Source organism: Miniopterus schreibersii (genome assembly GCF_964146895.1).
Source record: "Miniopterus schreibersii genome assembly, chromosome: 11".
Classification (NCBI taxonomy): domain Eukaryota; kingdom Metazoa; phylum Chordata; class Mammalia; order Chiroptera; family Miniopteridae; genus Miniopterus; species Miniopterus schreibersii.
The window spans coordinates 43,692,947-43,705,663 of record NC_138111.1 but is presented as its reverse complement, the minus strand read 5'-3'; the positions used below and the strand labels follow the sequence as shown (position 1 = coordinate 43,705,663).

At 37.2% G+C, this 12,717-nt stretch overlaps 1 protein-coding gene across 3 annotated transcripts in view; it reads left to right on the top strand.

The window, feature by feature from the left end:
• The first annotated feature begins 435 nt into the window (after window positions 1–435).
• The window catches only part of RFX3 (regulatory factor X3), a 252,404-nt gene continuing 240,122 nt past the window's right edge, over window positions 436–12,717 (top strand). The window contains exon 1 of one of the 3 annotated variants that reach the window (XM_081150809.1): window positions 436–630. The gene's annotated coding sequence lies outside the window, so the exon portion shown is untranslated. Of the gene's footprint in view, window positions 631–946; window positions 1,034–12,717 lie in introns of those variants that run through there. The other 2 variants (XM_081150810.1, XM_081150808.1) reach the window with 2 other exon arrangements.

The window sequence follows — 12,717 nt, the reverse complement described above, 5'->3', positions numbered from 1 at the left end:
GTTGCGGGTCCCCGCGGAAAGTGTCTGGAATTGCCCTCGACACCTTCGTCTCTTGGGTTACCCCTCAGCCTCTCGCCGCTCTGGGGCTTCTCTGCACAAAGCCGGCTGTTGGGACTTGCAGCTCTCGTTTCACACGACGTAGCCCTAGCGCGACGCCCCTAAACTCCCAGCCCTGCCTCGCCGGCGCGAGTAGTAGCGTACCAAGGGGCGGACCCCGGGGGGCCTCCGGCCCCTGCCAAGCCCGTGAGCCTTTCTGCGGAGCCCCGCCACGGAACGCTCGCTCACCTCGCGCCCTCCCCCCAGGCCCGGATCTGGGGCTGTCATTCATCGCGCTGAGCCCGCCCCTTCCGGCGAGTCGCCGGGCCCGCCTCCTCCCCTCTCCCCTCCCCTACCCCTCCCCGTGCGAGTGTCTCCCTCTCCCTTTCGCTCTCTCTCTCCCTCTCTCTCTCTTTTGTGAGTTATAGCAACCGTTGCCTTGTGAATCAAGCGCCATAGTCACCGTAGTCCTGGCGACTGTTACCCATCAACAACAACTACTCCTCTCCTCCTCCTCCTCCTCTTCCTCCTCCTCCTCCCCACCACCACCATCTCCATCACCCACCAACAACACCACAATAATCCACAGCCAAGGTGAATATTCTTCGGTCTCTACATGTGTGTGGGAGCGTGTGGATGCGTGTGAACGCGTGTGTCCGTGCGTGTGTGTGTGTGTGTCCGTGTGTGCGAGCCGAGCGTGGCTGTGCGGGGTCTCACTCCTGACACCGGGGACTGTGCGGCGGCGGCGCCGCAGCTGAGGGGCTCGGTCCCCGGGGCTTGTTTACAATGGACCGTGCGCGCCGCGGCTGGGTCGGGGGTGTGGGCGCCGCGCCGCCCGCCCGCCCGCCGGTCCGCCCGCCGGCCCGGCCCTCGCGGCCGCGCGTCAGGGATGGAGCGGGAGCTCGGGGGACTGCGCGCCGAGCGGGAGAGGGAGCCCCGGTTCCCCGTCGCGGATGGTGGAGCTCTCCCCTAGGTCTCGTCTGAGGAGGAGAGTCAGGTGAAGAGAGAAGGGGTTTCTTTTTTTCCTTTAATGTTCTTTTTCAAAGCTGCTTGTTTCCTGCTTCTTTCAAAACCGAAATAGACAACCGTGTGCAGGGGGGGACCCAGGAGCTGGTGTTTTGTTGTTGTTGTTGTTGTTTCACTTGTGGGGCCTTGTGAAGGGTTTTGTTATTTTTATCCTCGTACAACGGTGAACTTTTCCCTCCGTTTTTGCCCCTCGGTGCCCCGTGCTAAAGGGGCTGCTCTTCTTGTACCATCATCAGATGGACGGGTTTCTTTTTTTTCTTTTAAAACTGTGTTTTCTTTGTGCTGCCAACAGTCTTAATATCCATTCAGCACCCTTCCCTCCCCCCTCCTCTCCCCCCGCACCCCTGCTCACACGGAAACCCGGGGCCTCTTCGCCGGACTCGCGGCTGCCCCGGGGACGAGATTTTTTAAAAAAGTGTCTCCTCTCTCTCTCTCTCCTCCTCGGGGTGTGTGTGTGCTTGTGATTTAAACCGGATGCCGGGCGCCCGTGATACTTGGGCCGGTAGTTGCTGACAGGGCTCCAGCCCTCCCGTGCGGCGGGGGCGGCGGCGCGGTTCCGTTTCCCGGGGACGGCCCCCCCGCCGGGAGCGGGGACGGCGCTCGCCGCGGTTCCCGGGCCGCTGCGGGCCGCGCGGGGAGCGGGCGTGCGGAAGCGTGTGAGAACGCGGGTTCCAGCGCTATTTGTGACAGTGATGATACTTTAAAGAGTTGTTTTTTTTCCCCCCCTCTTCATCTTCTCTGTTCGTCTTTCTTTGAGAGTTGAAATTGAAGTCAAGTTGTTCATAAAGAATGTATGAAGCTTCTCAACTTGAAACGTGTGTATATTTCACTTCCTTTATGGTTGTTAAGATCTAGTCATGGGTGTACTTAGGATATTCTTTTTTTTTTTTTTTGGCTTTCTTTGGACAGTGACTTAAAGCTGGTGAGGGGAGAACTTTCTCCTTTTTAAGTCTCTTTTTTTTAAAAAAAAAAAAATCTGTTTTTCTCTGTAGATTTGAATACTTATCAGTCCTCAAGCAGTAGGGCTCTTGGTTGGAGGTAACCGTTTTCAGGTCCTGTGAATTTGTTCACTTTTCCAGCCAGACGTTTAATTAGTAGATTATCAGTAAAAAGTTTTGATAACGAATGTGCGCTAAAACAGATATCCTGTTTTATTTGCACGTAGTGAAGTCTTCAATTTGGAATTTTGAAATTCTTATTTAAATAGCCTTCTTTCTAACAGTAAACATATATTGATTTACCTGACAGAGCAGCCTGTGAATAATGTGACAGTATTAATTATTCCTGAGGCTGTCAGTGAGCAGGTTGGGTAATTGCAATGCTGTTAAGGCTTATACTTTGTAAAATAAGAGGTGTTTGTTTTTTTTAAACTTTTTCAATTCATTTCCTCATGATTACTGTTTTAAATGAGAGGGATACTTTGTTCTGAAGTCTTTCTCAGAGCACTCAAATACCTTTATATTTATTCACACCCCCGTCCCCAATCTGGGTTCCATGCAAGTCTCTAATACTAACTTGTATTTTTTTTTCTGTTCAGATGAGTGTCAAATGCCTGAACACTTTTGGATGATGAAGCTCCTGAGTCCCATAAACTCTCTCTGAAGTTGATAGTTTTGCTGTCTTGAGACAGCATCAGACCTTATGCCATTTACTTAATAGGTTTTTAGCTGAGTAGATTATATGCTATAATGTTATGGTTTAATATTTTTATTTGCAGTGCCCAAGAACTTTTTTGAGGCATTTTACTTGTTACAGTGATCTCAGATTCAATAATTTAGACTTTCATTCATCAGTTGATTTGAAAGCAGAACTTGAATTGAATAATATCTATTTTAAAAAACACATATGTGGTATAAAAGTTGCTGTTAGAGATGTGTTGGGCTTAAGATGCTTTGGGCTTAAGGATGTCATTATTATTAATGTGGATTGAGAAAATAATAACCAGAAATACTAGCAAGTGATAAAATTTTAAGGTTAACACAAGGGTAAACACTTGGCACTTTGTTTATTCTTTCTGTGATGTTTTTCCTAGGAGGGACTATGTTGTATATTGGTTTTCTTTTGTGTTCTCAGTTTTTAGACTAATAGAAATCTCTGAAAGTGAGTCACCGCACTAACACTAAAAGTATTCAAAAGGATTCACTGATAGCTTGTTTTTAGTAGCTGAATATTTGTGATTTATTGTATGTTATAATGCCTATCTCAATCTTTTTAGATTTTTTGCCAATGAATTGCATTAACTAGTATAGGCATATTTTTGTAGTACATTTACATGTATAATATAGTAAACTAAAGCACATTCCTAAAATTCATCATTCCATAATTTTTTCATTATATGAGGTAGTTATGCCTAATTTCAAAAATAATATTTATTTTTCTAGTGGTCAAGTAGTCTTGTACTCAGGGACTCAAATAAAAGTTTTACAGTTTATAAGTTTCATGTACTTTAATCCTAAATTGAAAATATTTTTATCCTAAACAAAGTTAATATGGTAATTTTTTTACCATTAAACAATTAGTAACTAAAAATGAATGAGTCATAAATCAAGAGGGATTTAATGTATTATTTAAATGATACGTGTTACTTTTTGGTAACACATTTTATTATTCTTGAGAATGATTTTGTGTGTGCTTTCCTCTAATTTCCAACTGAAAAAACAGTAAGTAGGTGGAGTATGATTTTGCTTTTCAAATTTTATGAAGTATGTGAGTATATGTGTGTGTGTGTTTAAAAGGGTGGATATAGCTTCAGATGTGTGGGAAGAGGTAAAAAAAAAACCAAAACTTTTCTGAACAGTCTAATAGGAATGTTACTTTGTTCTTGGTATTTTAGTGAGACTATGTTACAAGAAATGAGAATATCAAAGAAGTAAACTTTTAATAAGTAAACCTATAAATCATGAAGAGTCTGTTGATTTTTTGTTTTTGTTTTTTATTTTTATATTGAGCACTAGCCTAAAAATCTACTTTCAATTACTTTAAAAATAATTTCCCTGATGTAACCATTTGCCTTCAACTCTTTGGTATAAATTTCCTCTGGCCATCAAAATCCAGATTTTAAATTCCTTTCTTTTCACAGGTGTATAGTGTTCCCATATTTTGGAAATCCAAGATTAAGTGGATTTGACTAAATCTAGCTTGTTAGGGACAGATGGCTGCTTTAAACAGGTGTCACCTTCATTTCTAGTGCATTGTGTTGAGACTTCCCGTTTCACAAAAGGACTGTCTAAAGCAGGTGGCATCTTTTGCCTTTGTCCTTAGTAAAATATACTTTTGGAGTTATTTTTCTAGGAAGAGTTTGTTTTTTAAGTAAAAGTTTTGAACTATTGGAGTTCAGATTTATAACTTAACAACTTTTATTTCTGAATAGTATTCTGTTTTCAAGCTGTATCAGTTGCAGATCCTTTCACAAAATGCTTAAAAATTCTTATATAGTAATGGGAAATTCCCTTTGAATCCAGAAAAAGTACTCAGGGGCACTTTATAAAATAAGTCAAATTTTCTGAAGCAAGAAGCCAAAGCAGATTTGAATAAAGTAAAATTTGATTAGCATGACTAGTTAACTTTTGCCATCCCATACATAAAGAATTTTTTATAGCATTATTTTAAATTGAACGATAAATGTTGGAAACCAGTGTTGTTTTTGTTGCTTCATTATTTTAAATATTTTCAAACTAAAACATTTTCGTCACCTACTTCAGTTGTTACTATAAACTTTTTAGTGCTCTTTTTAAATGAAAATTGTTTTTAAGCATTAATGTTTAAAAATATGTACTGGAGTAAATAAAAGAGTATCAACTTATTGATTCCTAAGGTTCATTTTTACTCTCATTTCTATCCTTTATTTTTGTTTTTTGGTGGGAATTTTATACACCTTGTAACAGATGCACCAGAGGGTGCTGTGCTGTCTGCAACATGAAGTTATTATCAGTAAGGATGTGATCTGATTGGAACTTTTATTTGAAGAAAAATTTTTTAATTATATGTGCATTCAAGCATACAATAGCCTTATTTCTATGGATTTTAAATTTAATATACTGTCTTAATTGGCAGTTTTATATAACAAAGCTTGTCTTTCTCTGTACTAAAATATGTTAGCACAACGTAAAACAGTATCAAGATTGATATCTTCCACATAGTCTGAATGTGAGCATTAGTCCCATAGGCATGTACATTGATCACCTTCTAATGCAGGTATTTCAGTCTCCATTTGAAAAATTCAGTTTCACGTGAGAATCATACTGTTTTGGCAGTGTGGCTTAGTACTCTGTAAACTTGGTATTATTGGCACAGAGCAATATATTGTACATTTTTATATGACATGATTAGTGATTTGCTTTTTGTGGTATAATCTTTAAAAAAACCTCCAAAGTACAAATGGCAATATTTATCAGGCTAATTAAATCAACAACAACAGTGATAATATGAAAAATTGTCTGGAGAATTCAGTCTCCACTTCATGCTGCTGAAGTAGTCTGGTTTGAATATTTAATTGGGCTTTATTATCTGAAAAATTTTAAATTCCCTGCCTTACTCTCTGCCATATACTTCCAAACTGGAAATGATCTACCGTGGTATTTGTTCATTGAGAGTTTTTTAGAATTATGGAATCCAATATATTGGGCTCTGGTTGCATCATTGATTTTCCTTCCTCAGCAATATATATGCTAAAAGATATATAACTGAAACAGTGGTAGTCAGTATCTTCCTCAAGTAGCTTAGAAAATTATGGTTACATCATACAAACTTTTTTTCTCCAGATAATGGATTTATCTATACCTTTACCCACATTTAACTTCAGTCAGCAAAGTGTGATATTTTTATGAGGTGCCACTATCAGGAATAGTATTTCATGTGTTGGAATGCCACAGAGAATCCAAAACATTAATTGGGAATAACAGTATTTTTAAATAGTAGTCTCATTAAAATAATTCAGGTAATTGTCTTTTACAGTGTGGTCCTACTATCTACCATCTAGTTTATGCCACCAAGATTTTTAAAGTATATTCTATGACACTGTTACAAAACTTTTATATTTGAAGTTTTATATCTCCTATCAAAGTACAAGATGTACTTAATGAAAACAAGTCAGTTAAAAATTGAAATATATTTAGAATATCAAGTAGGTATATATTTTGCTCTTTAATATGTCCTTTTTAAAATTGATTTTAGAGAGAGGGAAAGAGAGAGAAACATTGATTTGTTGTTTCACTTATTTATGAATTCATTGGTTGCTTCTTGTATGTGCCTTGACTGGAGATGAACCTGCACCCTTTGTCTATTGGGATGACGCACTAACCAACTGAGCTACCAGGCCAGGGCCTATGTTTTGTTTTTTAAAAAGATCAAAGGAAGAAGTATATTGGTTAAGAACACAGGCTTTGGAGTCAGATTTCAATTAATCTTATTAGCAGTGGGACCTTGGACAAGTTATTTATTTTCACCTAGCCTCAGTTTTCTCACCTGAAAAATACGATCAGTCTTACGTGCTTTATAGTGTTCTGTGAAGATTAAAGGGTATAATTTATGTAATGTGCTTTGCTCAGTATTTGACACAGAATACATGCTCAGTTTTTATTATTAGAGAATACTAGAAGATACCCATTTTAATCTTTTTGTCATCTAAGAATCCTTTTTATATGCTCTTGGCCATGTCCTCCCCAATGGGCCCTAAGTCTCAGAAGACTTTGCCCACTAATCTGCGCTCGTTGAATAATTATCCCCCCCCAACCCCCTTTAAAAATAAAGACACAAAGTTTTCAATCACAGGTTTGTGTTACATTTTGATAACCAGTCCTGTTATTTCACTGAATTAATAGGATACTAGCTCAAAGTAATATTTTAGTTTTATTGTGCAGCCTTATTTTAATGGATTTATTTTACTATATTTGGATAACTCTCCTGTTTCAGGGATCTTAGACTGAGAACTAATGATGCAGTACTTCATAAACTCTTACACTTCCCATTGTCCGTCCAATACATATTTTCCTTTTCATGTCTGTTGTACATGAATTTGTTTGAAAAATTTTGAGCCTTATTTATAAGCTTTATACAAAACAATCATTAATATAAAATAATGACAATAGTTGTATAAAGATGAGTTCATCAAGAAATTATAATTTTATAATACACTTTATAATTATTAAGGGTTGAAAATGTGTGAGGTCACCACTTGTATACCTGTAGCAATAGGTAATGTAGGAAGAATTTGCCAACCCTAACTTTGAGGTACAGTAACCTTGGAACATTATGCAGTATAACATAGAATATGAATTTGTACAGGAAAAATGTCAACTTTGGCTCCGTTCCTTTGGAATTTAAAGATGTTTAAAGAGATATTTTAAGTGGCTGCTATATATAAAGTTGCTATTTAGTAATTTATAATATATATATATATTTTTCCACACAATTTGATTAAGAATGGACCTTTTTTTTAGGGAACATAAAATAGCCCTAATCTTTCTCAAACTGAAAATGTCATTTATATATTCCAATTGAAAATTTACTTGATTCAGTGTGTCAACTTTGCTGAAGTACTGTACATTGTATAGGCTTTTTGTCTGCCTCTCTCATCTTACCTGATGCCCTCTTCCCCAGTCCTGCTTAGTGTTTATTAATTATAGGACTCCTTTCAGGCAGACTCTCAGCTCAGCCATCTCATCTGCTTCCTTTCTCCAATGAATTTGACACATTTTTAAAGGAATTTTTGGAAAAATGCTAGGAAATGTGACTTAGATGGGAAGGTTATAGATCATTCTTATCATTACAATAATTTTTTTTTTTTTTACAATTTCTGTACATCTGACTGCCCCCTTGAACAAATAACATGTTATTGATCCACCAATGATGTTAGAGCATGATTTTGCTTCAGAATGTTCCCTTTCTAGTCCTGGCTATGTTCTGGCCTCTAGGTTAAATCTCTCATCTAGTCCAAAAATACTGTGTTTGCACAATCACATATGCCTGCTTATTGCTGACTTATCTCCTGGATTCTTCCTTCTCACTACTTTTATTAGAAGCTGTAACACCCAGTCAGTACTGCTTGCTTTTGCTTTACAGTGCCTGGTCAGGAGGATCAGGTTCCTGGTGCGTCCTATTTAGGCAAAAATGGGTAAGGGCTAATAGGAGCTGAGGCCGGGAAAACTAAGAGTGAGGCAGCTGGCCTGAAAATAACAGAACATTTGTTGGTGAGAGGAAACATATATTGAGAGGTTATGTGGAAGGAGAGAGGAGAGAGAGTGACTAGGCTGAGAAGTAAAGGTCTTTAAAAGTCCCAGCCAGAGGCAGGCAAAGAGGGAAAAAAGGTTCTGTTCTGCTGCTCACTCTGTCACTAACTAAAACCTTAGGCTAGTTGCTTCAACCCTGTAGTTCTCAGTTTCTCCATCTGTAAAATGAAACAGCAGGGCTATGTGATCTCTAAAGCCCTTTCCAGCAGAATAGTCTATGATTCCAAGACTGGCACTGGGAAAAGGAAGCATGCCAGTAACACAGAGCCAGGAATTGGTGTTTCCTTTGTAGATGGACTCAAAGGCTAGCATTTTGCTTGCCTATTGTTTCTTCTGATAAGAAGAGCAGCGAAAGAAAACCCAGAGCCTGGGCCTAGTGCAATGGCCATACCTACAACACAGTCTCAGAAGGTTCCTCCATTTCAGTGGCCCCCTGGTAGGGGGCTGTGGCTAAGTGCCCTGATGTCCTCACCCACATGGGAATTAGCTGAGTCTGACAGCTTGAGCTCTTGACCAGCCAGCTCCTCTATGTCTGTGTGCCAGACAAGTGTCTGACAGTTGGGGCTCCTGCCTGTTGCTCACCAATGAGGTATTTAAAACAGGATATAATTTCTCAAGTATGTGGATAGACAATTTGACACGGGGGGGGGGGGGGGGGGGATTTGTTAGCTCTCTTTCATCAGAAGCAATACAGATTAATTTAGGTTTCTGTTTATCTCATTTTTCAACATTTCTTCCCCAGTTATTAAAACCTTGACTTTTTCTTCCCTTCATGCTATTCAGATGGTTTTAGAAAAACTAAAGTCCCGTCAAGGAGTCTGGGCGAGTTCTTAGGGCCTTTGGAGTACTTGGAGTCCCTGCTCTGGGAAACATTGCCATCATCCATACTAGTATTCTTTTATGTTTGTCATTGGTAATAGTTACTGCTTTTCTTTTTTCCTGGATGTTACTAATACTTGGATAATCATTCTTTTTATTCAGGTTTGTTAACAGAAAAATTGTGTCTCTTGGTTAAGAATTGTGCATTTCTGTAAAATTTTCCATTAATGTTAATTTAGCAAGTAGACTTATCAAGATTTTGGAGCATTGCATACTATGAAAGAAAGCATTTTTGCATTAGTTAAAGATGTCTTATGTTCTGCTATATCCTCACCTCTTTTACCAGTCTCTAAAGGAGTATATGAAAGTTGAATAGATTATAATTGTTGCTTTAAAAATTATTTTTGAGTAATTATTTGTATTGATTAATTTAAGCATTGAAGAGTCTGAACTACAGATTCAAATGCTCAATAGATTCTATATATTTCAGTACAATAACTAGCATCCTTAAAAATGTATCTAGCCCTCTTCAGTGTCAATCAGCATAGTTTATCTTAATGTGCAAACCCATCTTAGAAACGCTTTGCTTTTTTCAGTTAAGTTTTTTCTTCCATGCCTTAGTTGGGGTGAAGGGTGAAGGAGGTTGCTGGAGAGAGACAGGAAGAAGCAGATACATTTAGAAATCATATCCTCTTTCTGTTGTTAAATACCAGTGCACTGCATATTCTGTATAATTCATTTTTTTTTAACTGTGACAGTTTTGGTGGGGGTAGGGCCGAGGTGGGACTAGGGGTGTGGGGAGAGGAGACAGAAGTGACTACGGTGATCAGAAACTTTTCCAGATTTCTTTCCTTTCCTGCTGTAGTGTTGTGCATAATACATACATTTTTGGGAGGATGGACATGTTTTACTTTGTATTTGTGATACTTTTCTCCTAAAGACTGACTGTATCTGTACATCTTACCATTAAGACATTAGTGGATGTGCAATAGTATCCTTCTAAGGAGTCTATATTGTGGTTTAGTCATGCACAGCTTCAGAAATGTAGGAATAAAAGAAAGGAGTACTGAGGAAATCTAGTTTATGTGCCAGATAACAGAAATAATGCCTTAAATCCACCTGTTTATATTTTGCTTTGTGTAGATTATTTTGTGGATATATTTTTTCTTGCAAAAGAATCTACGTTTTTCCCCTGCTCCTATTTAGGCTGACATTTTAAAGAACCAAAGAGTATATAATCTGTCACCTTAGGCTTTCACTGATTGGCATCTGATTATATCTGATGACAGTCTTGGAGATAAGTTTTAATGAAGTGTCAGCGTAAGGGTCATTAATAAAAAACACACAGAAAGATACACAAGATACACTATTAATGACCTGAAAATCACCTTTACCATTTTAAATTTACAGTATGTATTTTGATGTGCCACAATGAAAACCTAACATGAAAATTTAATGTACAGGCACCATATAAAATTAGATTCTTTATTTTACAATGTGATTATCTTATATGCTTTAAAGGACATTTTAAAACATTTTGTTTAAAAATCACTTTATATTTTTAGGGTGTACTTATATTAAGAAAAATGGAATTTAGCTTCAATATTATATTATATTGTGTGTGTGTGTGTGTGTGTGTGTAGACCTTTAGAAAATCATTTTAATGTACATTGTGCTTGGTGCCTTAGAACTTCTACCCATACCATTTTGCTCACTGTTTCTGTATGACACATATCTTGTAACAGTATTAGAAACCACTCCAATGATATTTTCTTGAGGCAAAGAAAATTAGGGGAAGTGTTTGACTTAAGTTCTTTGATTGATCTTTGTGTGATTTGGGGAACAACTTTTAATAGTGCCTCACATATGATAATTTTTATAGGCTACTTTTAGTTAATACTGAGGTTGAGTTATATCGCAGTTAAAGATAAAAGTTGTAATTTATTCTTATTATAGTGGATTAAGGTATTGTGTTGCTGGGTCAACATTTGATCTGTTGCTTTATTTTTAGAAGTCTGTCAAGTTTTGAAATTTAAAGCCTTTTAAATAATGTTGAATGAGTAGAGCTGTATAATAGATGTGGATTTATGTTTCCTCAAAGGTTTGAGAACCATATGTCTTGGAAATGGGGTGGGATTTTATCTTTGAAATTGGAGGGCAGTGTATTTTAATATTTTGTTTGGGTTAGACTTGATCATTTATTGATGCTGACAGAATTCAAGTGACCATGGACTGAAGGTGTTGATAAAAGTAATTTTTGAGAGGAGATCGTTGTAGTGATCCTGGTATTTCATTTGCTTCCAGTCCTGCTGCCCTTGGTAAACTATAAAGTAAATGCTTCTTTCTTGGATAACTTAAGCCTCTCTATTATATTGTGTTTTTGTTAATTTACATTGCTGTCTGGAATTTCCCAAGTCCTACAGCACAGTCTTATGTGATATATTATGTGTGAGCTTTGGAAGTTCCAGTTTACCTATTGGTTTACAAACCTTGGAAAGAATGCCAATAGGTGACACAACATGCCCAGAACAGCACCTTATTTAATCTGAAGGAATGGAGTAAGAGTAAGGGTAAATCTGGGCAGGATCATATAATTGGATAAACTAGAGTATGAACAATTATTAAGTATAATTTAGAGTAAAAGGTCATTTTAGGGGCTATGTGTATAAGAAAAACAGTTTGTCTTATTGCATATCTAGTAATGTTGTCACTACTACTGTTAATAACATTATTTCTAATATTTGATTCAAAACCATTCTGGCAGAGGCCTAACAGTTAATTGGATATATTAGTCTATAAGCTTGTAGTTTTACATCATTGTCTCTCAGCTTTTACTTTTGAATGAGGATTAAAAGATTTATATCAATGTGTATTTAGTGCCAATACTGTTTTGATTAATTTAGAAATCCTGAAATGACCCAAGATTTTTATTGAATTTTAAGGAGCATTTTGAAAAAAAGAGAGGAATGAGATATTAGATACAAAATTACATATTCCCAGCTATGTGGACCTTAGACGACTACAGAGTTATAGAGATGATATTTGAGAATCAATAAAGATAAAAAAGGTTAGGAAAAGATATTGAAAATGTAGTTAGATGAAATTAGTGGAGTTTTGAAATAAAGATAAAAATAAGGTAGGGTGGATAAGCGAAAGTATGAATGGTGAACTAATTTGTTGAAAGAACAGTCTTTTTTTTTTTTTTTTTTGGCCTTACTGTGAGTTTAACTAATAGGGGAAGCTGAGGAATAGATTGTACTTAAGTTTAAGTTTCTCTGTGGGCACCATTTGTTTTTATATTTGTTGGAAATATAATAAATCTCTGGGACCTTTGACTATTGTATGGGGTTTCACTATTAATGTTGTATTTAGAAAAGTATTAAATTGAGATGTTACATCAGAGTTTTCTTATGATTATTTTATTTTTACAAAGTTATACAATATAATACTAGTATACAAAATATATGTAATACATTCACTTGAGATATCTGATTAGCTTATCTGATATCTAGAGCAGTTTACATTTGGGAAGCCAATGTATGGTGGAAAACGGTGTACCATAAATGTTGGTAGTCTTAAAACTCTTATTTTGGAACTTTTATAACTTACA